Genomic DNA, 21,306 nt, shown 5'->3' on the forward strand with positions numbered 1-21,306 from the left:
TAAATCTCTTCCAATCCCTGTGCCCAGGGAACTTAAAGTGAGTTCTTTAAGTTTGCTTACATAGGACACATGAATGCTCCTCAAAGGTCTCATGCTCTCCCTTCACTTGCTACAGGGTCTTACATGGAAATGAGGATGACTCCTAGCCCCTACTACTGTAAAAACATTTATTCCCCAAGCCTCAGCACCCTGCATGCCCCCAAGATTTCTTTTCTGTACTTCTGCAATGATCAGATGGCAGCACCTTACAAAAGGAGTGTGCTTCACTCAAATGCTGTATGGACACTTCAATATTTATTTTTTTAAAAAGAACATTTTGTACAATCCGTAAGTGGGCCCTGAAGTAATGCAAACAATAACAAACAGCAGCAGGCTTGAGCTGTAGAGCAGGGTTACAGATGTGAATCTCAGCTTGAGAAAAGTTTGAGGGTGCTTAAGACAAGCATGGTTTCACCTCCCTGGAAAATCTATGTTCAATAATTCCAGTTTTTTGAAAGATATCACCCCACTGTGATTAGCCAAGGATAAAAGGATTTTTGCTGACTGGCGTCATTAAAGATAAAGCAATCTCTTTCAAAGGCATGTATTGCCAGTCTTATTATGCACAACTTCGGGGAAAGTGGGCTTTGTTCTAAGTCACATAGGTTTGTTCATTTTCTCCGTGTATTTTTACTTTAACAGGAGAACTGTCCTCTATAACTCCAGTGCCCAAACATGTCTTAGAAATTGCACCACCTTGATGTCATTTGTGGGTCAAAATTCACTTGCCTAAAGTCTTAGAGGAAAAACAAAACCCAGATCCTGGGGTTTCTTTTCAGAGGGAGATACCATTTCTAGGGATGAGCTGATTTCTCCCCTTTGGGAGAGGATACACCAGAGCAGTGCTGTCATTGCTGGAAGTTTTCTTTCATGAGGAAATATTATTTGCACATGCCACATACAAATGACAACAGCGGCAAAGAGGACTGGCAATTGATCCTGCTTTAAATAGCTGCTTTTCTAATGCAGGGAGGAGCATTTTCATGGCTATTTCCGTAACAAGATGTTCTACTCACTTCTGGCCCAGTGGTACAGCATCTTGATCTTGCTTTGCCTTGCCTTGCCTTGCCTTCCTGTCTTCTGTCAACAAACAAGTAGGAAAATAATTTCACCATGTCAGGAATTTTAGGCTTTTGAAACAGCTCACAAACTTGACCCTACCCAGGTTCAAGACAGAGCTGAGCTGTTGCCCAGATGGAAGGACGTTAGTGATTTTTTACAGATGTTTTGAATCAAATCATAGTGCTTAAAAGGAAAAAAAAAAAAAAATCTCCAAACAGTTCAGAGCCACGTTAAATAATTTAGAGCATGGTTAGACAAATCCTGCGAAAGAGCTCTACGACTGGATCTTTTGGCTCCCTGCTGGGGATACATTTAAATTAAACAGCCAGTAAATAACAAGCCAAAGACCATCATGCCACTGAATAACAAAAGCAGTTAAAGAGATTGATTGATATGATGAGTGGATATTGAGTGCCTGCTGTCATCTCCCTCTTCCGTCTTTTGGTGATGAGAAAGAAAAGGGAAAAGAGTAACAAATGAGCAGGGTCCTGGCATTGTTCATCTCCTCTTTCCTGATAAAGGTGAAGAATTGGGAGGAAGGCAGAAATTATTCATTTCCCCCTCCCCCAGGAGAAAAGGGAAGTAAAACAGTCACAAAGACAGGATAAAAGTCTCTACCTTGGGGAATGCAAAGCTGGCCTGTCAGAGTAAAACCTGCAACAGCAGAGAGACAACAGAGGAATTCCTCCCTTCCCCAATTATTTTCCCTTTTTTTCTGTTAGTTTGCATTACTTAATATTTTAAATAATTTCAAAAAGCTCTGACACCAAATGTGTTGTGGCCACAGAACAACCTAAAGAGCTGTTTCTCCTGCAAAGTTCCACTGGGGCAGAAATTAATGTACTGCCACTTTTCAAATATTCCATAGTCCAGATTGGAGGGAGAAGCAGCTATTCATTTTCAAAAGCACGAAGGAAAGGAGTGCACTAATTTAGGCAGAGTGAATTAAAAGCTGAAAGCACCCTGGATTTAATGGATGGCAAAGCTAATCGACAAACACTCTGGATTAAATATTACCTAGCTTGACAAAATCCCTAATATTGTTGTTTAAATTTAAGGACTGCGTATCATAGCCTACGCTTCTGATGACGCACAGGCAGACAGCTGGCAGAGCAATGCATTCCCCACCCTCCTTCAGAGAGGACAGAAGACGGTCCACTTCTTGAGGAACACGTTTCTACTACGCACCGTGAACCAATTCTCCTGCTAAAATCAGCAGGAACTGTGCATGATTAAGAACATTGGATCAGCCTCCACGTATGAGAAGTTTCCTGCTGCTGCTGCTGCAAAAGCAAAGAGTAGGTGATGCTCAGTAGCCAGGAAAAGCTCTCTCTTCGTAACTGTATAAAAGCTACCGAGCTATGGCTGAGCGCAAGGGCTCATGCTCAGGACGCCAGCTGCATCCTGGTGGCCGCAGCTATTTTGGCAGTGGGGCAGAAGTGCGGTGCCGATACAATTTGAAGCAGGATACAGATTATAAACATTGTTTCCCTGAGATCTTGCTGGGCACTGCTCAAATTTGTTTTCAAAGGCAGCTCAAATTAACCCTACACCTCCCCCGAGGTTAGATCCAGCGATGTTTAAGACAACAAACAGCCTTTAGAATGGAGACCAGTCTCCTTTTCTCCCTTCCTCCAAGACTGTTTCCTTAACAATACGACTGCACCAGGGCTTTTCGCAAGCCAAAGTGCAATAACTATGCTTTTATAATGCCCATTGGCAGTGCACATGTGCCGCCCAGGACAGAGCCTGGTTAATTAAGAAATTCTCTTGCAGCGCCTGTTGCACCAGGTAAGCAGACAGCAAATAAAGAAAAGCAATGACCATTCAACCCCTGTCAGCTCGTGTGCTCCCGACTTTGATTGCTTGTGATTGCTTTGGGGCGAGGAAGGTAACATACCAGATCTCTGTCAATGGCAGCTCTAAGTTACTTGCAGACAGAAAGCTGCACTTTTTCTCCATCAATAACAAGTAGTAACACAAGCAGCAGTGGATGCAGCCAAGCCTTGTTTTCTTCAGCGGTGCCCCCAGCTGATCTCCTTTTTGGGGTCTCTAGCAAAGGGTGAACTTGCAGCCCAGCCTCCTCCACAGCAGAAGCAGGAGAAAGAGCTTGCACTGATGATTTCTTCAGAGCTTAAAGGATTTACTGTCCGTGAGCACTGCATCTCTCTGCCTCGCTGAAATTAGGTCATGGAGACAACTTGGAAGCGGTCTGATACATCTACACGCACACATATACACACACACATGGAACAATCGCATACCTCGGTCATGAGAAACCAGGTCTGTATTCAGACAATCTTCATGACAAGATCAATTTCAAGACTAGAGGACTCAAGCCACGGACTTCAGCAAGAACTAGAGAAGCCAGAAAACCTCAGCACCATTTAGTGTTGCATTAGCACCTGTCCTCCTGGTGGCACTTTACTTTAGAAAATTACAGTCAGGTTACAGACAGCAAAACTGACGCATGCCTTTTAAAAAAGACTCGTCAAACATCAATCACAACCCAAAATAAAACCACTGCAAGCAGGCTGCTGCTCTGGGTGTGAGGCACAATTTACCAGCAGGATGAAGTTCTCTCTAGCCAGCCATCAGACCATGGAATGTGATGACGATGGCACCGGGCACTGGTGCACAGGGACATTCTGTGGCAAGCCTTCTGCACAGCCTCCCTCCTCTGCCCAGATGAGCCGTGTGGCCTGTGTGAGCACCAAAACAATTGTTTTTGCAGTGCCAGAGTAAGTTATGTCTGAAAGGCTACCCACAAGCACGGTGAGCAGTGTCGTTAGGCTGCTGGCTGGGCACTGGAAGATGGATGTGTTGCTCACTTTCATGCAGGCAGTTAACAGCACAGCTATTTGGTTACATGAATTTACAAGCTTAGCCGCTGAATAGAGGAGACCACAGGTTAACAGCAAGGGGTGAAGGTGCTTGTAAAGGTGCAAGCTGAGCCCTGAACCAAGGTGATTACAGCTCACTGGGAGCTCTTGAAACCCATTAGGGCCAGAGCAAGGAGCTGTCACGATCCACAGATGAGAAGCTAAGTTTGCAAGCTCAGGGGTGACCAGCCACATACAGGGAAGGGAATTTGCTTTGCTCTCACACAGTATCTCCCTCTTCTCTCTCCCTCACCAAACAGCTACCTGCAAACCAACCCCAAGCCTCCCCTGGCAGGGACAAGGGACTCCCAGACCATCCTGCCCTTGAAAGCCACACTCCTACATCCACACCTGTGCCTCCCCAATTCTGCAGGCAGCATCCCCACAGTTGTCAGCTCCTCTCAGGAGCCACCAGAAGGTATTCCTGATCCCTGACCTGGATTAAACCCTTAGGCATGCAGATCTGCTGTACACTTTGGAAAGGAACAGAAAATAGTTTTCCCTAATAGGCATCGTATTTCCCCATGCTGTCCTCTCCCCCAAAATAAATAAAGGTACTTTAAAGTGTCAGACAAGTCATCACACTTTAATTTCTCCCTTTGGCAAGCCTAGCCACTAATTCAGTCTTGTTATAGTTTTCCCACTAGGGACAAAATATATACTGAGCTTTGAAAACCCATTGTGTAGCAGCAATTGTTGCTGTAAGCCAGTGGCCCTTTTGCTTTGTTCAGCACCGTGTGCTTCTGTCTCCTGTGAGATATTGTTTTGTTAAGGCCTGCTATTGATTAAAAGGGAGAGGAATTGAATTCCAAATGGAAGCAGCTGAAATGTTCTAAAATGCTGCATAAAAAATGTGAACATTCAAAATAATTTAGAGGCAGGTAGCTTTCCTAAACCAGATGCATTTTTCCCTCAGTCCTTGCTCACCGTAGCAAGGGCTGACTTGCTGTTCAGGCCCAGGATAAGGGTCATATCCTCATCCATGTCTTTGGGGCTGATGGATGCTGCAGAGCAATCTGGGGCATGACATCAAGTTCCAGGGCGCTCTTCAGGGAGCAGCCCTGGGCATTTTTCCTCTGTCCTAATGCAGCACCACAGTTCCCAGTGTGGATACAGTAATAAGTAAATAGACATAAAGGCACCTCAGGCTCCTTCAGCTTCTCTTCTACCTGATACAAAGAGATTGATTATTGAGCATCAAATAGTCTGTATTTGTCTACCTCTGTAACTACACCAGAGTAACAGGTGTAGTGCTCTTTTATAGCAGAGCAGCAAGCACTACTGTCCCAGAGCAGGGGCTGAGCTCACCTGGCTACAGCTTCCCTGTCAGCAGTGGACAGGAAGGGCAGAAGTCCCATGGGTCCCCAGGCAGCAGCCACAGCACCAGGTCACACCTGCTTTTCTGCATCCCCATCGTACAGCACGGACTGCTATCCATGCCCAAGCCCTGGGCAATTGCCTCAACACATCTTGGCCCCTCTTGATGGCTCTGAGCTGTGCCACTGGCAGGCTCATGGTAGTTTCAGTCTCATGCTCCAGGTACTTGCCTGCATATTGTTTTGGCCCTGTTGTGTTGAAACAGGGAGAAATGAGGAGATTCTATGACACTGCTTTTCCTCTCTCTGGACAATACTGCATTTCATTGACCTTAGAAGTAATTTGCAGGGAAGGGGAAGCTGAAGAGAGATGGGGTAGATTTCTAAATCTTCTTCAGCCAGTTTCAGCATTTGCACTAGAAAAATAATCGCAGGGTTGCAACATCCTTTGTGCAACCTGCTAGGAGTGGATCTACCGCCTGGGAAAACCTGGTGTCACTTAACATGACTGCACTGTAGGAGTTAGCCAAAGAGATTTTGATAGGGAGTGATGATTCCTCCAGGATCTTCTGATGATCCCAAAATAAATAGAGAGGAAATAATACAGAAGAGTGGAAGCCATATCAGTTTTGTTGTAGGATTTAATAGAAAACAGAGGTTTTTATAAGATCTGCCATGTTGCTGGCAGTCTTCAAACACCAAAAGTCTACTTGTGCCACTGTGCTGAAGGCAACTTATCCGAAGACACAGTGGTAGTGGCAGACAGGAGAAAGCAGGTCCCTCTTCCCACTTTCTGATGGTGAATGGCCACAAACAAATGCAACTGAAAAGCACACAGGATCACAGCTTTCCTCTCCACTGATTCTCATCCACTTTACCTCAGAGACAATTAGCCTTTTTCTTCAAGAGTTTCAGCTCATTTTACAGAGTACTATGTCAACATTTAAGTATGAATGATAATGGTAGCACATCTGTAAGAAGTTATCTTGGACTCAAGAGTTCTTAATAGTCGCTAAGCGCAGCACTAAAATCCTTATTAGAGGGATATGGAGCTAAAATACTGCCCTAAAGCAGGTGGTCTGGAGAATGTGCTTCCAGAGGTAAGATTCTGGCAGTGCTCTTTTCATGAGCAGCACCTTCCCAAGCCAGCCATGCTTGCCTGTGCAGCTCTCCCAGAACAGCCACTTCTGAAAGACAAGAACTCTGTGTGCTGAATAGCACTATTGTACTCACGGTGTTATATTTCAGTGTCAAATACAAATGTGCTTGGCAAAAATAAAGTAATGGTTACAAAATACAGGCACACTTTTCAAAGTGTTGCTATCAGAGAGATTTCTGGAAAAGGGAGCTGTGCTTGGCAGGGACAGTCCCATGTTTCAGCTGAAGGAGCACCGGCAGTGATGGCACCCCACTGTGATATGTGACAGTGTTTGTGGAAATAAGGGTACAGGGTGGATCAAGGGCATACAAAGATTACAGCAACCTCCACCCATGTATACATCCCTGGCCCCAGCCCAGGCTGCCACATAACCCCGTGCTGGACAGTGATCAAAGGGTTCAGCATGAGCTGAGAAAGTCACACGGGGGAAGGGGGAGCAGTGATCCCCAGCCTCCAGCCCACCCTTTGTTTCGCTCGCTCACAAGTTTCCCAGCTATGTTTGAACTCCTGTCTCACACTCGCCAGCACCCAGCCACTGCTGGTGATTTCAGGGAGATGAGCAATCAACCTTGACTTCACATTAACTTCATCTGAATTACATTTGAATCCTTTCCAAAAAAAGAATTTTAAAGCTTTTTGTTCAAGAGAGGGTGTAGACAGGAGGGCAAAAAAAAAAAAAAGACAGTGAAAACATGGGGGAGGAATTATATTTAGAAGAGCCCTTTGGAGTTATTTCAATTAGTCTGGGTACCGGAGACCTCTGGAGAAAAGCTCCTCTTAGAGCTACTGAAGTAGAACAGAGCATTTCAGGGTCTCACGTTCACATTGAAATAGCAGCAGCACAGCAAAAGCCTCTTCCTCTGGATTCATTTATCTTCTCGAATGCACAGGGCTGCACTTGGCCCTGCGTAGCTCTCAGCAGCAGCTTACCTCTGACAGGTTTTACAGAAGCATGTGCCCATGCCCTGGCAGCAGGGGTGCAAGCAGGCACAGCAGTGTTTTGAACCCTCAGACACGGTGGTTAGACAAGTGGGAACAAACGTTTAATCCTGGCACTGGTGAAATCCAGGGGCCTGCTGGTCATTCCTCACCCTGCTGGTTGTTGATGCTAGGGTGGTCAACGCTTTGAGGCACAGAGTATGAAACAGCCCTTGAGCTGGAGAATTGATTCATTTGTACTAGGCAGAGCTTTTGTAAGGTGCTTTTTTGATGAAGCAAGCCTGCTTAGAGTTTGCTCTCAGTATTTCCAAATATTAGGCAAAACCCCCCAAACCAAAAAGCTAAAAGGTTGCAACAGGGAAATCCTTGCATAAAGGTCTCACACTGCATTACTGGCAGGACTAAGAGAATCTGACGTAGGGTACCAGTCAGCTGCAAATTTCTAGGCTTTCTTCAATCTTCATAATATCAAGAATATCCCTCAAAAACATCAGGCCAAGACACAGAGAAGTTCACTGACTGGTTTTCTTGAGAAGGCTCTTGCCATTCCTGCCTCAGGTAGTTCAGCTGCTTTAGTGAAAAGCCAAGCATCTGTGTATATTGGTCTGAGCATGTGCAGCACTGTTTATTCACAAAAGCAACCTGCAGCACAGCAGTAGGAGGAACAGGGCTGGCTGGGCTGCACAGAGTGTCACAGGGGAGCTTTGTGCAGATAATGTGCCTGGTCCTATCTATTTTCACTGCAAGATAACAGGCCAAGTTTCTCAAGCAGAAGCCCCTAATTGACAAGAGTATGTCCTGAAAGCTGGAAACAGATTGATGGCTGACACTGAATAAAAGTGTATTTACTTTTGGCTCATGGGGGTTTGGCTCTGTTGCTGATACCAAAATGTCTGTGCCCAGTATCAGTGTGTACGTCGCAGAGTGAGTATTTGCTGGAAACACAGCCTAAATTATTCAAGAAGGTTTTACAGTCTTGAATCCTTTAATTCCTTCATGTCTATTGTACAAAAGAAAACACCTATCTTCCCTACTTACAGATTTTGTAAAGCAAAACTGGCCAGCAAAGCTTGGCAGTTGAAAGAAAACAAAAATAATAATTGTTAAGCATCGGCTACTGTACCTCCCCTGCTGAAATTAACAGAGCTGCTGCCTGAAACAAAAGCTGAGACAGAGCTCTCCAGGAAGCAGTGGGCAAGTGTGCTTGCGGTTTAGTTGCAATTATCCATTCCAGCAGTATTTGCATCTTCCTCCAAATACTCAGTGCTGCTACAGACAGGACTCAAGGATAGATGGTTGGGTCCAGGTACCTGGCAATTCCCATCAATGCATATTTGTTTTCCAGCTATTCCTACCAGAAGAGGAAATCTGAGATAAATGTTTATTGTCACTTGAAAAAAGGGAAGGAGACCCAAATTCTACAAACTGCTATTCAGACTCCACATTCAATATCAAAGCACTATATAATTACTAGTCAAGTGCAGGTCCTGCAGCCCATGACTTTTCAGCAGGAGCTCACAGATACCATTAAATTTACAACAAGCTTTCTTGTAGACAGGGGTTATTAATTAAATTAATAAAGGGGTTGCTGGAATCATCCTTCATCTTCTCAAAGAGTGTTGTAGGACCTTTTCAGCTGGACAATATCTCTCTACACAGAGTAGAGAAATCTCACTTTGGACAGAAAAGCCTTCCACCTGAAAATCTCTGTCTTCTTTTACTTCAGAAGGCAGTGGGCTGCAGGAGGAAAATAAATCCTTTGTTAAGGGCAATGTCCAAATCTTTCAACCAGGGCTGCATCGTACCACCAATTCTCACACATTACTTCTCATGCTTCTGTATGGAAAATCCTCTCTTGTTCTCAAATGGCAGCTGGCTGCCTGGTACAGGAGGGCCACCAAAATGCACTGTATGCAAAGTTTCCCAGTACACAGAAGAAACAAAGGGAAGAAGGAAAAATTTCTTCACTGACAAGCAATCTTACATGTTACTTGTAACAACAGGGAGTAAACACTATTCAGGAAGAAAGATATTTTTCAAGCTGACAGAACAGCTTCCAAGCATAGTACCTAGCAGAGCCTGGTCCAAACACGTGGCGAGCGCTCGCGAGACTCTTTCCACTTACAGTAGAATGGATGGGGCCAGAGAGTCTGGCAGCCTCACAAAGGCACAATGAGCAGGAGCCCTCTTTCCCTGTACACTTATAAACACAAGCACTCTACAATCTTTCACAGCAACACGCCAAAGCAAACACCAGATTGACTGTACTATTTCGGAGAGGTGGCCAAAGCTCACAGATATTTTCCATGCAATCCCCTGGAACAATCCAGCGCTTTCACTAGCACAAATGTGAAAATATGTGCCAGTGGAGAAAGGAGAGATTAGTTTTAGAAAGTTTTAGAAAGGAACATGAACAGAAGTGGGTCTTAGCTTGGCCAGGAATTATTCTGATCCCTGTGAAAGCAATGCCAAGGTTGAGTGCTGGGGTGCAGGATCAATCCCACCCCACGCAAAGCATCACACTGTTTCCAGGTGAGGTTAACTGACAGTCACAATGCCTAAAAATCCTGTCCTCCTTGGCACTAACTGATTTTCTTGAAGGCAGGTGGTGCACTCACATCCTTCTGCTCAGACACAATCTCTGGTCATAAAATAGCAACAAGGCTGAGGCAGTCAGACGAGGATGGCAGCTGGGATAGCCAGACTTAGTGCACTTGATGTAAACAGCAGCAGGACCTGAAAAGATGCGAGTACCCATCCTGAATGGCTCGGGAGACACTGATCATCCCGGAGGCCTACAATGAATCTCAGCACCCCATAGCAATGTGTGATGGGGCCAATTAACAGATGGTTAGGTTACAACCCAAAAAATGGCAGAACAGCATAAGTGTAGTATTGTGCAGCAGTGTTTAGTTGTGAGTCATCATTTTTGCAGTCTATTTTTGCCACGGACTTGGCTTGAAGTCCAGTTTCACAAATGGTCATCTTCAGCTGGTAATCCATGGAGCCATGGGATTGGGAGATATTTCCAGGGGGCTCTTAAAAACTGACTGTAAAGCCACAGTCTGAAAAATGCCTCTTTGAAACCCAGTACCAGGTGAAGCACTCCCTGATGGCTGTTCCTACTGCTGCACTGTGCTTCAGTGGCACCAAGACGAATTTTCATAGAGCTGTGGGAGGAATCAATTTTAAAACTGGTTAAAACAAATGAACAAAAAAAAGGATTACTTTTAACCTGAACTGGTTCCCCAGATGATTTGCCATGTATCTGCACCAGACCTTTGCTGGCACCACTAAATTAACACAGGAGTACAAGGGAAATGCTCCCCAAATTGCATCCTAAGGAGAGGAAGGCTATTGCCAGTAGTATGGCCCATTTTCCTATGGGAAACCTCTGACAGCTAGGTCTGTAGTTTCAGCTGTCCAACCCATTCAGCACACTGAAACTAACCCTAGCCAAGCTAAGCCAAGGACTTGAGCTGCTCTTAGGCTTACCCTTATCTCTCTCTTCCCCCAGCTGAACAGGCCCAGGACCCACCACCTCCTCTCGCAGGGCAAGCATTCCATGCATGGAGGACCTCAAGATTTACCAATTAAAATTTTATTTACTAGTCTAAACTCTCACTCAAAAACCTACATTCAAAAGACTCACAAGACTCTCATACCATTATGAAGTAAAACCCAGAAGAAGTTTCCCAGAAGACTTGTGACTCTCATGTGAAACCACTATCAAGAAGGTTTAACAGTTGTTGCAATAGAAGTTCTGTGCAACAACGATAACTGCACCAGGTTCAGCCTCCAGCACACTCGGGCCATGCACAGGGTTTCACATGAAGGTCATGAGAGGCTTCAAATGTTTCAAAGTTTCAAAAGAGATATCATGGCAGAGAAACAAAAGAAGGGACATCTTGTGTCTGCCTGCTAAGCCAAAGGGGTCTGACTTGCCTGCATGGGGCGCATTCAGCAAAAGCAAAAGCTCCCAACAGGATACCTTTGGAGGTCCCTTCAGACAGCATGGACTTTCTGGCTTTGAGAGAATACAGTTCACCTATTTTCAGTGGAGAAAGACTAAAGAAAGAACTAAGAGGACTGACATAAGACACCCTCCACAAAAGTTAGCCTTTGTAAATGCTATCCTCTCCAGGCTAAAGTACTATAATTTCTTTGTTGCAATTACAGAAAGAGAAAAGTTTATTAAACTTATTTACTAATTTGTCTATTTATTTATTAATCTTTGTTTAATAAACTTACCTATTAATTTGTTTTCGTATTATATTTTCTATGGGGAGACATCCTACTCTGTTCATAGACTATCTGTTTTTACATTTTAAATGCAACATAAGATGAATTTTAAACCTAAGATTATTTCATGCAACACCTTAGTTTTCAGAACTCTTATATCCATGTCTTCATTATTGCATGACTTATGTATGTTTTATGCAATAAGTACAGATCATTGAACACCTGAAAAAGGAAGAAACAATAAACTTAGAAAAGCCCACATCTTAAAGTACTATATTAAATTCTGATTACACTTTTTTGAGGAGCGTGCAGCAAAATGAGAAAGGCTGCAGATGCAGATGTGAAAGGGATGGTCAGAGGAATGGGTTACCTTCTGAAAAAGGGAGACTAAATAAGCCTTGGAAAAGAAGGAGACAACAGAGCAGGATAAGGCAGACATCTCTGTGTTTATGAAATAGAAAAGGTTAACAGATAACTATTATCCATTGCTTTTCTTAACACAAGAGTAAGGAGGCACTAAAAGAAAACATCAGGCTGAAAGTTGAAAAACAACAACAAAGTACTATTTTACAAAACCACGTGGGAGCACTGTGTGATGCACCACCATGGGATGGTGTGAAGCCCAAGGCTGTCCAAAGAAAGGTTCGATAAGTGATTAAAAAAAGTAATAGAAGAAAGGTGCCTTCAGGACTTTTGGATAGGCACAAATATATCCCACAGCCTAGAACATCCCAAGCTATGCAGGATGCAAGGATCAGAGCTGGTTACAATGTGGCCAGAATTACTGCACATTTGCCTTCTTTTTCTTCCCCAAGCACTTGCTGTCAGCCACAGATAGGCACAGGAAAGAAAAGACTCTGGGGAGCTGAAAAGCCCTGCTCTTGTATTTTCCCTTCAAGATTAGTCTGCTTGAGCTGGCATGCTCTGTCACTTAGCCAAGCTTCAGAGGTGACAGCATGAGGCAGGCTGAGAAGAAGCACCACAAGACTTCTAAATGCTTCCAAGAAAAATGATCCCTCTTTCTTTATTATGATATAACTTGTCATACAATAGCAATAATCACAACTGCTTTGCAATATACTTGGAGCAGCTTTGGAGATTGATTAAATGCTTCAGCTTCCCTTCAGCTTTAATCAACCTGAGCAGCTGTTTATCACTCAGAATACTTTAGATCAATAGAGCTTATACCTTTAAAATAGTGTGCTCCACACCAGCTCCCTTAAAGCTGCAAGCAGTAATTACAATAAGATTGTACTCTGTAGAGTTAAAAGTCAAGCTCTGTAGAGTTAAAAGTAGGTGTTATAAAACTGACAAAAATCACCACAGCCACTAGCATAAGACATTTTTGAAAGGTGGCCTTTCCTAGTTTCAAATTTGCCACAAGTTCTTTGATAAATGAGGGGCTGGAAAGACTGTGAGCAAAATTCTGCTCAGACCCTGCCACCAGCTTGAACAAAAGAGCCAGGAGACAGAGAAGGACACCAGCCCCCATCAACCTCAGACCTGTTCTCCAGGAGCCCAGCAGCAGAGGAAACGCCAAGGTTAAGTCCTAAGCACAAATGAGAACACCTCAACTTAGATGGCAGTACAGGAACTAAAACCATCAGTTTTAATGATTCTATGAAATACACTTACGTCATGTGACTGTGTCAGCAACCAGTTTCAGGGGCATTACAGCAATAAAACTTTAAGCATATTTTGATTACATAAAAATAAGCAAAATCCTACCAAAAACAGTGTGAAAACTTCTACTGACTTTGACATGTTCAGGACCTCACTCTCTGTGTTAATCATGGTGCATTAAGTGATTGAAAGTTGAACTCCAGGCATAAAATCATCAAATCCAGATGAAACACACTGAAAAAGTTCATTTCATTATACTACCAGACAAGACAAGACAAGACAAACTCTTGGCTGGTGCCTTGAAAAGACAAATATTTGGATAGGAAAAGAGAGAGCAGTTCAAGTAACTGCTTCTAAAATGATATGTTATGGAAAATCATTGCATCATTTTTACTAGCAGTTCACAGCTACTCATTAATTTTGCAGAATTGCAGTAGCTGCTGCTTTCTGAGGTCTACTGGGGCAGCAAGGCATCTTGCCTGTTCCAAAGGGAACAAAAAGCGACGTCCAAGAGAACTGCCACATGAAAAATAATGTTTACATGGAAAGTGACAAGATTTGGTTCATTCTATACACATCTAGGTCCTGTGTTTAAAAGAGACGACATTAGGACTGGTTTTTCCACCCACATATCCACAGCAATACAGGTCCTTCTCCACAGCAGGGAAGACACCGTAAAGCAGTATTAATGTCATGTTGTGTCAACAAACACATAGCACACCAGGACTTAGGACCCTTTTAGGTGGTCTAGCCCTCTAACCCTCATCTGACCCCAGCACTAGGCAGAGGAATGAGAAAATTGTCAGGCAGAATATGCCACATACTACATTTGCTTTGTTACACATTGAGGTATATTAAGTTAATGATCATTAAAATCCAATTAAGAACATGGTGAAAAACAGCCTGGGTGTTTAGAAGGCCCCAGCCTTCCAGTCGATCAGGCGAGGGAAGAAGAAAGCAGATAAAACAAGATTAACACAACCTGTCATTCCTGCTGCCATTCAGAAGAGAAGGAGTGCTGGACAATCTAGAGCTTTTCCACTTTATTGTATTTTTGCTGTTTTTCTCAGATGCATCTGGAATTTCAGCTGTTAAAAAAAGGAGGGAGGTGAGGGAAGATGGGCCCTTCAAGTTATTTTATAAACCCAGCAAACGTTTCACATGTTTCAATTTCTGCCACTCTGTGTTCTTTTTCACACTGCTAACCACTTGAAAGCCTCTTGCAGGAGAGAAGCTACCAGAGAAAATAGTTTTGGATGCTCCTTGTTTATTATGCAGATTAAGCAGTTCTTATTAACTCAGTCTCCATTCTTTCTTCATAGGTAGCAGTGCTGTGATATTATTTGCAAGCAGCCAAGGTAATTACCATCCAGCAGGGTCCAATTGTTTTCAATTAAAAGCTTGACTGAAGTCTTTAGTTTTTAATACCATTGTGACCATCTGCTTTCACTGAAGTTCATCAGCAAAGGCACAGGCCTCATTCTAATGCTGCTTAATTATATGGAGGAACTTTTTTTCTTGGTCAGAGGTTCATTTTTTCCTGCTAAAGAAATGGGCAGCAATGGGGCTGCCTGGCTTCTCTAATAGCCTGCAGCAAGATGGAGTATCCAGGAAGATCGTTACCTTCCTGGGAGATCCAGCTGTTATTGCACTGACAAAAAGATCCAGGGGACCAACAGGAGAAAGCAGTTAACCTCAGCTGCCCTCCTCCCCATTCAGTCACTTGCCTTCTTTTTCTACCAGCAAATCTGAAAAGGCCACAAGGAAGAGGAGTTAATCTAAAACAGAGAGTACGATCCTCCCCTGCTGATTAGATTTTCAGACTTGGTTCCAGGCCAGGAGCACAGGCAGGCTCTCCCGCCTGGGCACACATCCCCTCCTCCTTGCACATGCAGAGAATCTTTTGCAGTCCTGTATCATCTCAGATCTGAGGATCTTCAAATCCCTTACAGGCATTCATTAAGCCCCGTGCAATCCCCAGGAGAGGTAAGTAAATATAATTTTCCAGATGGGGAAATTAGGGCGGCAAGAGGTTAAGTGACTAGCCTGAGGCCCAACAACAAATAAGTGGCAGAATCAGCATGAGGATCTGCCAAGTCCCAGGTTTAATGAAAGTCTCTCGAGTGCTCAGCTCCAGAAAAGGAAAAACAACACCCCAGTCCTCAAATCCTCAGGACACTTAACTCATTTACTGCAGCTCTGCTTTATATGTGCCAGTGCTAATAAGCGTGACTCTTAACATTTCCAACTGCACTGTGCACAGAAAGGCATTTTGTAGATTTAATGTGGGAACCGCTGTCTCAAGGCAGGGAAGCACGCTTGATGTTGTTCCATATCATCAACCCAGGCAGGCACACAGCTTCCTTACGGGTGCCTGCTGCCATTTCTGTTACACGTGGCTATTTCCAAGGATTGGCCCCCTGAGAGGCAGGTGCTTTGCCAAGTACCAGTTAAAGAGGAAAAATAAGTGGTACAACACTGTCAAAGCTGGGGAGAGGCACTGTCTTGCTCTAGTGGCAGTTCAAAACCCTGAAATAAGAAGCCAGAGGGTTCTCCATCTTCTGGGCTGGCCACAAAAGTAAATCCATCACTCCACTAAATCATGGAACTGCTCAACCAAGACTTAAATCTCTGCTCCTCACTAATCTTTGGAGAGACAGGACATTGAGTTTCACCCTTGCCCCTGTGGGTGCCTCTTTCCTTGGCACATGTCTCCACTCTCAGCGTGGGGTGTTAGGCCCAAGTAGCACTCCCTCCCAAAGGCCACCAGTCCTGCTCTGCCATGGTCCAGCAGCAGAAGCACTAAATCTATATCAAGGCTGTTAGACAGCCAAGCCCAGGTCTTTTATGCTATATTGAGATGTCTGCAGCTCCTCTGCAGCAAAGGCATTGAAACTGGAATCTGACACTTGGGAGATAATTACTTCAGAAAATGGTGTAAATTACTTCAGTATTTTGAAAGGCTTGAGGTGTTGCTGTTCAACTACCTTCAGCTATTTGCAAATGTAATGCAATTTGTTTCCATACAGATTTCTTTTAAAGCTGTGTGTAGTATGTGTCCTAAATACATAATTACACACCAGAGTATAATGGCTCATTCGGGTTTATTTTGTAACCAATATGCATTTTAAAAGCAAATGCTGAAGGAATATGCAGCAACAAACATGCAGTACACATTCTGGTTTCTTACACTTTCACTCCTAAGATGCTCCCAAAGGCCTACTCCTGCCAGAGACACAGACATGAAAAAGTGAGAAGTAAACCCCTTCTTTAAGAATTAGGTTGAAGGACACATAATGACCCTGTTAAGAAAATAGTCCAGTAAAAACATTTTTGGCATGGATGCCCTGTGAACTGGATAGCCTAGGAAACTTGTAATAAGATTTTGCATTTTTCTTTCTGTGTTTGAAACTAATCTGTGCTTGTAGCAATTCGGCATAGCTATTCCAAAGAGTTTTTCAGTGACCTATGTAAAATCATTTGGCAGTGTCCAATTGGGCAGCTCTTACAGAGCTATGTATCCACTGCACAACTCACAGAGAAATTCCAATTCTTTTCCAATGTACTCCTTATAACCGCCCCAAAAGATGGTTTCTGGTGAAAAGTCCTTCACTGACATGAGCAATAATGCATCAATCAATACATGCAAGCAAAAAGTTTTAACAGTAGTCAGACTGATGGGAGTAACCCAAGGTTCATCTTAAAGAGTGTTTCAAACACTCTCACTTAAGTTATTAGTAGTTAGAATAATCTGCCTTGTTCACTAGTTACAGCCAAAAATATTTTGACTTTTTTCCTTCTTTTGTAATTCCCTGAGTTACCCTAAGAGAAGAAACTACCTTTTTACAGGAGTGTATGACCAGCATGAAGAGCACTAGGTCCATCCTGCTTAAGTGGAAGCATTTAAAATTGAGATGCTGAAATCAGGTACCATCTCCATCAAGAACCAGGTGTTTCCAAAGGGCACCTAAGATCTACATCTCCCATCAGAAGTATCTTTCCATCTCCATCAACTACAGAAGCAATTTAACATAAAAAGTCTCCCAATTCTGGCACCAGAGATAATAGCTTAAAGAAAAACTAAAAATAAATTCTGTCTGTTTGAAACTACCTGTTAGTTATACTTAAGCAGAGGAGCTACTGGATGTAAGACGAAAGGGACAGAAAGACCTTGCTTTCTGCCTTATGGTCATTGGGCATGCAGGTCAGTGAGGCAAAGCAAGACTCAAGATATTGTGAGTCTGGAGCCCAGTGAGCAGACAAGGCCTGAACATAAATATCCATGAAGTATAGGTATAGCCTTCTCAGTTTATTTCTGGAAGTGCAAAAAAAGTCTGACATTGAAAGAGACAACAGTTTTTTGATGAAAAGTAACACTCTTGACTTTATCAAGTGAGATAATCCCACTTTTCCTACTAGTTTCAACATCTTAAGTAAAAAATACAAATATCATTTTTCTTTCTCTTTGCTATTTTTATAAATTCAGTCAAAATACCAGATAATTTTAAAATGAAAGTATATGGAAAATTACTCACAGCACTGGGATTTTCCCAGGTGATCTGCAGCACTTCTCTACTGGAGCTCCAGAGCATATAAGGCTTCATTCATTTGCCTTCTTTCAAGTCACACATTCACTGGATCCAGATGGGATCTGAATTTTCAGTGTATGCATTGAGGTCAAAGGGCTGCAATATTAGCGTTCAGATTTTACCACACTTTTTAAGACCTGAGGAAAAATGAGATTTCCAAATGCATCTGTATTATAAAAACTCCATTATATCTCATAGTCTGTTCTTTTTAGTTCTAAAAACATTGCCATTCAAGTCAGAGGCAGCTGAGCCTAATGAGATGAATCAGTGGAAAAGGATCCTTCAACCTCAAGACGTGAGAGGTGTGCCACACCAGTCAGTCAGCTAAGGGGAAGGCTGATCGCTCATCTAGGTCTTTATGGGAGATCTCTCTCTTTTTGTTTCCTGAATTCTTGTAACTCTTCCCCCCAAGACAGCTCCCTACAAACTTTTTTAGAAATAGTGTGGCAAAATGCTTCCGATTCAGCTGCTGGTAAGGAGGAAGAAAGCCAGAATCTCATGCTTTGTATATTTTTCCCTCTGCACAAAAGGAAAAGCTCCCTCATTTTTTTTTTCTACTGTACTTATCCCTTCTTAAAGCACCCAGACAGCTTAAAGACATAGATGTAGAGTCTGAGTATCCAGAATCTATGTGAAAAACAATATTATCAGAGGATCAATCTGAAAACCTGTATTTCAGTGAGCTTTGTGCCATTTCCTGAATAACAACTTCAGATCTCATGTACTATCTTATAATTATGAAAAATATAACTTGGTATAGAATGCACTGTGTCTGCTTTGATTATGCCAGCAGAGAAAGACATGGGATACAGAGAAAGAATAAAGGAAGAATGATGGCTGTCTACTGGCTTATCAATTTACATCTCTCTACAGTAAATCTAAGTCCTTTGTGCTGTCAGTCATGCACTCCTACGGCAGTGATTGCTGGAATATGAAAATCACAGCTTTGAGATCCATTTGTACATTCACGTATTTGCACAGCCTTCATGGGTTTATTGCTTCAGTGGCTGAAGCATCCCACATCAGCATGGGTCCTGTGATCTGAGGCTTGATGTTTACCCCCACTATGCAGCTTATGTGCAACAATCTATACCAACATTCTCTGAATCACCACCTTTTCAGTTCAAATTGTGAAGGAAAATGGAAAAAACCCTCAGGAAACTGTAAAGGTAACAAACGATCATGTGTTAGATGACCTATTTCAGGCCTATAAATTTCAATAATATGTTGTGATTGTGGCTAAAAATAACACACCTCCTCATCAAATATTTACTGTAACATAAATAACCACCTAGCCAACATCATGGTTTTGAACACATTAACAGCAATTGCATATTTTCAGCTGAAATGACACACTGGAAATTAATGAAGTCAAGAAGGCATGAACAAAAACCACCTCACTGCTGCCATTACCCCTATAGCAACTGTCAGCAGCAAAGAGCAGCTTCCTGGAAATTTCAGAGGCATGGAGTTCAAAAAACAAAAAATCATGATTGTTGCAGGCACAACACTTGGTTATGCACGCACACACACTCCACAACTAAATTTTCTATGAGCTGAGCAGTAATTTAGGGCCTCACCTTCCCCATTTCTCTCCCATCTGGACCAACATTCAGGATAAAGTCAGCAATGTTTCTTGCTGTTGTAAAATACACATGGTGGTAGAAAAGTGTTTTTTCAAACCTTTTATGTGGCCTGTGAGGGCAAACACTCCACCATGTAAATTTCCCACAGGGCCACAGGTAACTAGCAAAGAGGAAGAAAAGAAGCAGAAACTATCCTTGCTCTAAGAACTGCTGTCAGCTATTTCCCTACCATGGAGTGAGAATTAAATTTTTTAGCAGAATACTAGCCCTCATCCAAATACTTGAATATTATTTGTCTCTAATGGGATAAGAATTGTGATGCAAGGAAAACAAAAGCCACTGGAAAATATGTCAGGATAATGAATTATTGCTGATTTCCTGAACTTACGTAAGTTGATCAGAATCCCTTAGAAAACTCCCCAAGCAATGCTTCTATCTTAAAATTCTCTGCATTAAAAAAAGAGAAGACTGTCATATTCATGCACTCAGCTTTTGAGCTGCATTCTGTAAGGCAAGAACAATTCTTCCAGATCAGCAAATCTGTACAATATGGCAGTGTTTGGTTCCCACACTGAATAAAACATGGTCTGTCCTACCCGATCGTTTATTAGACTTGGCATTATTTTCCCACTATAAACATTCCTAATAGCACTAGACTATTTTCATCATGAAGTAATAAGAAGAGCATGAAATCACTCCTTGTCTTTAAAGTAAACACATACATTATGTTTTGGGGTTTTTCCCTTGTGTTGAGGCTGAAGCATCTTAATGTTTGGCACTCCTTGGGGCTGCTACTGCAGAAGGTTGTTTCCTCCTTGACATCCCATAAAATCCCAAAATTCCTGTGTCTGGGATGAAAGGGTATTACAGGCAAGTAAATGACAAGAGAGAGAGAAGGCTGATGATGTTTTCACAATTTACCCTTAATTTTAGCTGGAAAAGATATTTGAGTCCTGAAGTTTGATTTGAACCAGTAAGAGGACCTGCATTTGTTATTGGAAATAAATAACCCTAAACAGTAATTGCTCTTTTTGCAGCTCCTTAGACATCTGCATTACTTCCACTCAAAACCAATCTCCCTTGAAGCAAGACAATGACAACCTGCACCATCATGAAGAGCAATATTGGGTTTAACCTAAGGTCCACGGGAGTCAGTAGCCTATTAATGACAATGGCCAACTGAGGATGCTCAGGAAGCAATAAAAAAGAAAAGAAAGGCCACAGTGAGGTACAGTTATGGCCTTGCATTTCTCTTTCATGGTTGTGTATCGTTTGAACGAGACTGAATTTTTATTTTAAGCTGCTGCCTGTTCGAAGTGCCCCATTGAGTCAAAGACAGAACCCAGAATATAGTGCAGTGAATATCTGGTCTTGAGTTTTGACTACCAGGTCTTGACAATCTTACCAAAACCCTGAAGATGTATCTATGCCCATAACACAAACAAGTCCATTAGAATGCTCCTCTGTCTTTCTCCTAGTCCATGTTCTTTCACCTCTGAGACATGTTTTTGCATAAGAAGTACTTGAATGACAGCCCTAGCAGCAGCCTATCACACCACAATAATAAAGGATTAATTACCTCCGTTGTCAGCACTCTATTATTATTTGTAGCACCAAGTGCCTGCTCTATTTTTGTGAGCTACAAATGCCTGGGAACACCGAAAAGAAGACACTGTGCATTAATTCAACAAGTCTGCCAGCCTGCACCTGCGTTTAATTAGTTACTCTCAAATCAGACCTGCAGAGCCAGGAGCTGCAAGCGAGAGCACCGCTGACTGCTGGCCTGGCTGGGCTGCCAGAGTAATTAATTGCATTCTTACTGTGGCTCTCCCCTCTGTGCAAACAGAAGTTAATCATCTACTGGGAAAG

General features: G+C 42.8%; 1 long non-coding RNA gene across 1 annotated transcript; it reads right to left on the reverse strand.

The window, feature by feature from the left end:
• Positions 1–275: 275 nt before the first annotated feature.
• On the reverse strand, positions 276–18,410 carry LOC116441006. Its single transcript, XR_004238837.1, has 2 exons — positions 17,798–18,410; positions 276–10,567 (listed from the first exon to the last, which is right to left on the reverse strand). It is a non-coding gene; the product is annotated as an uncharacterized LOC116441006 (long non-coding RNA).
• Between the last annotated feature and the right edge of the window lie 2,896 nt (positions 18,411–21,306).

Source organism: Corvus moneduloides, chromosome 3, assembly GCF_009650955.1.
Source record: "Corvus moneduloides isolate bCorMon1 chromosome 3, bCorMon1.pri, whole genome shotgun sequence".
NCBI lineage: Eukaryota > Metazoa > Chordata > Aves > Passeriformes > Corvidae > Corvus > Corvus moneduloides.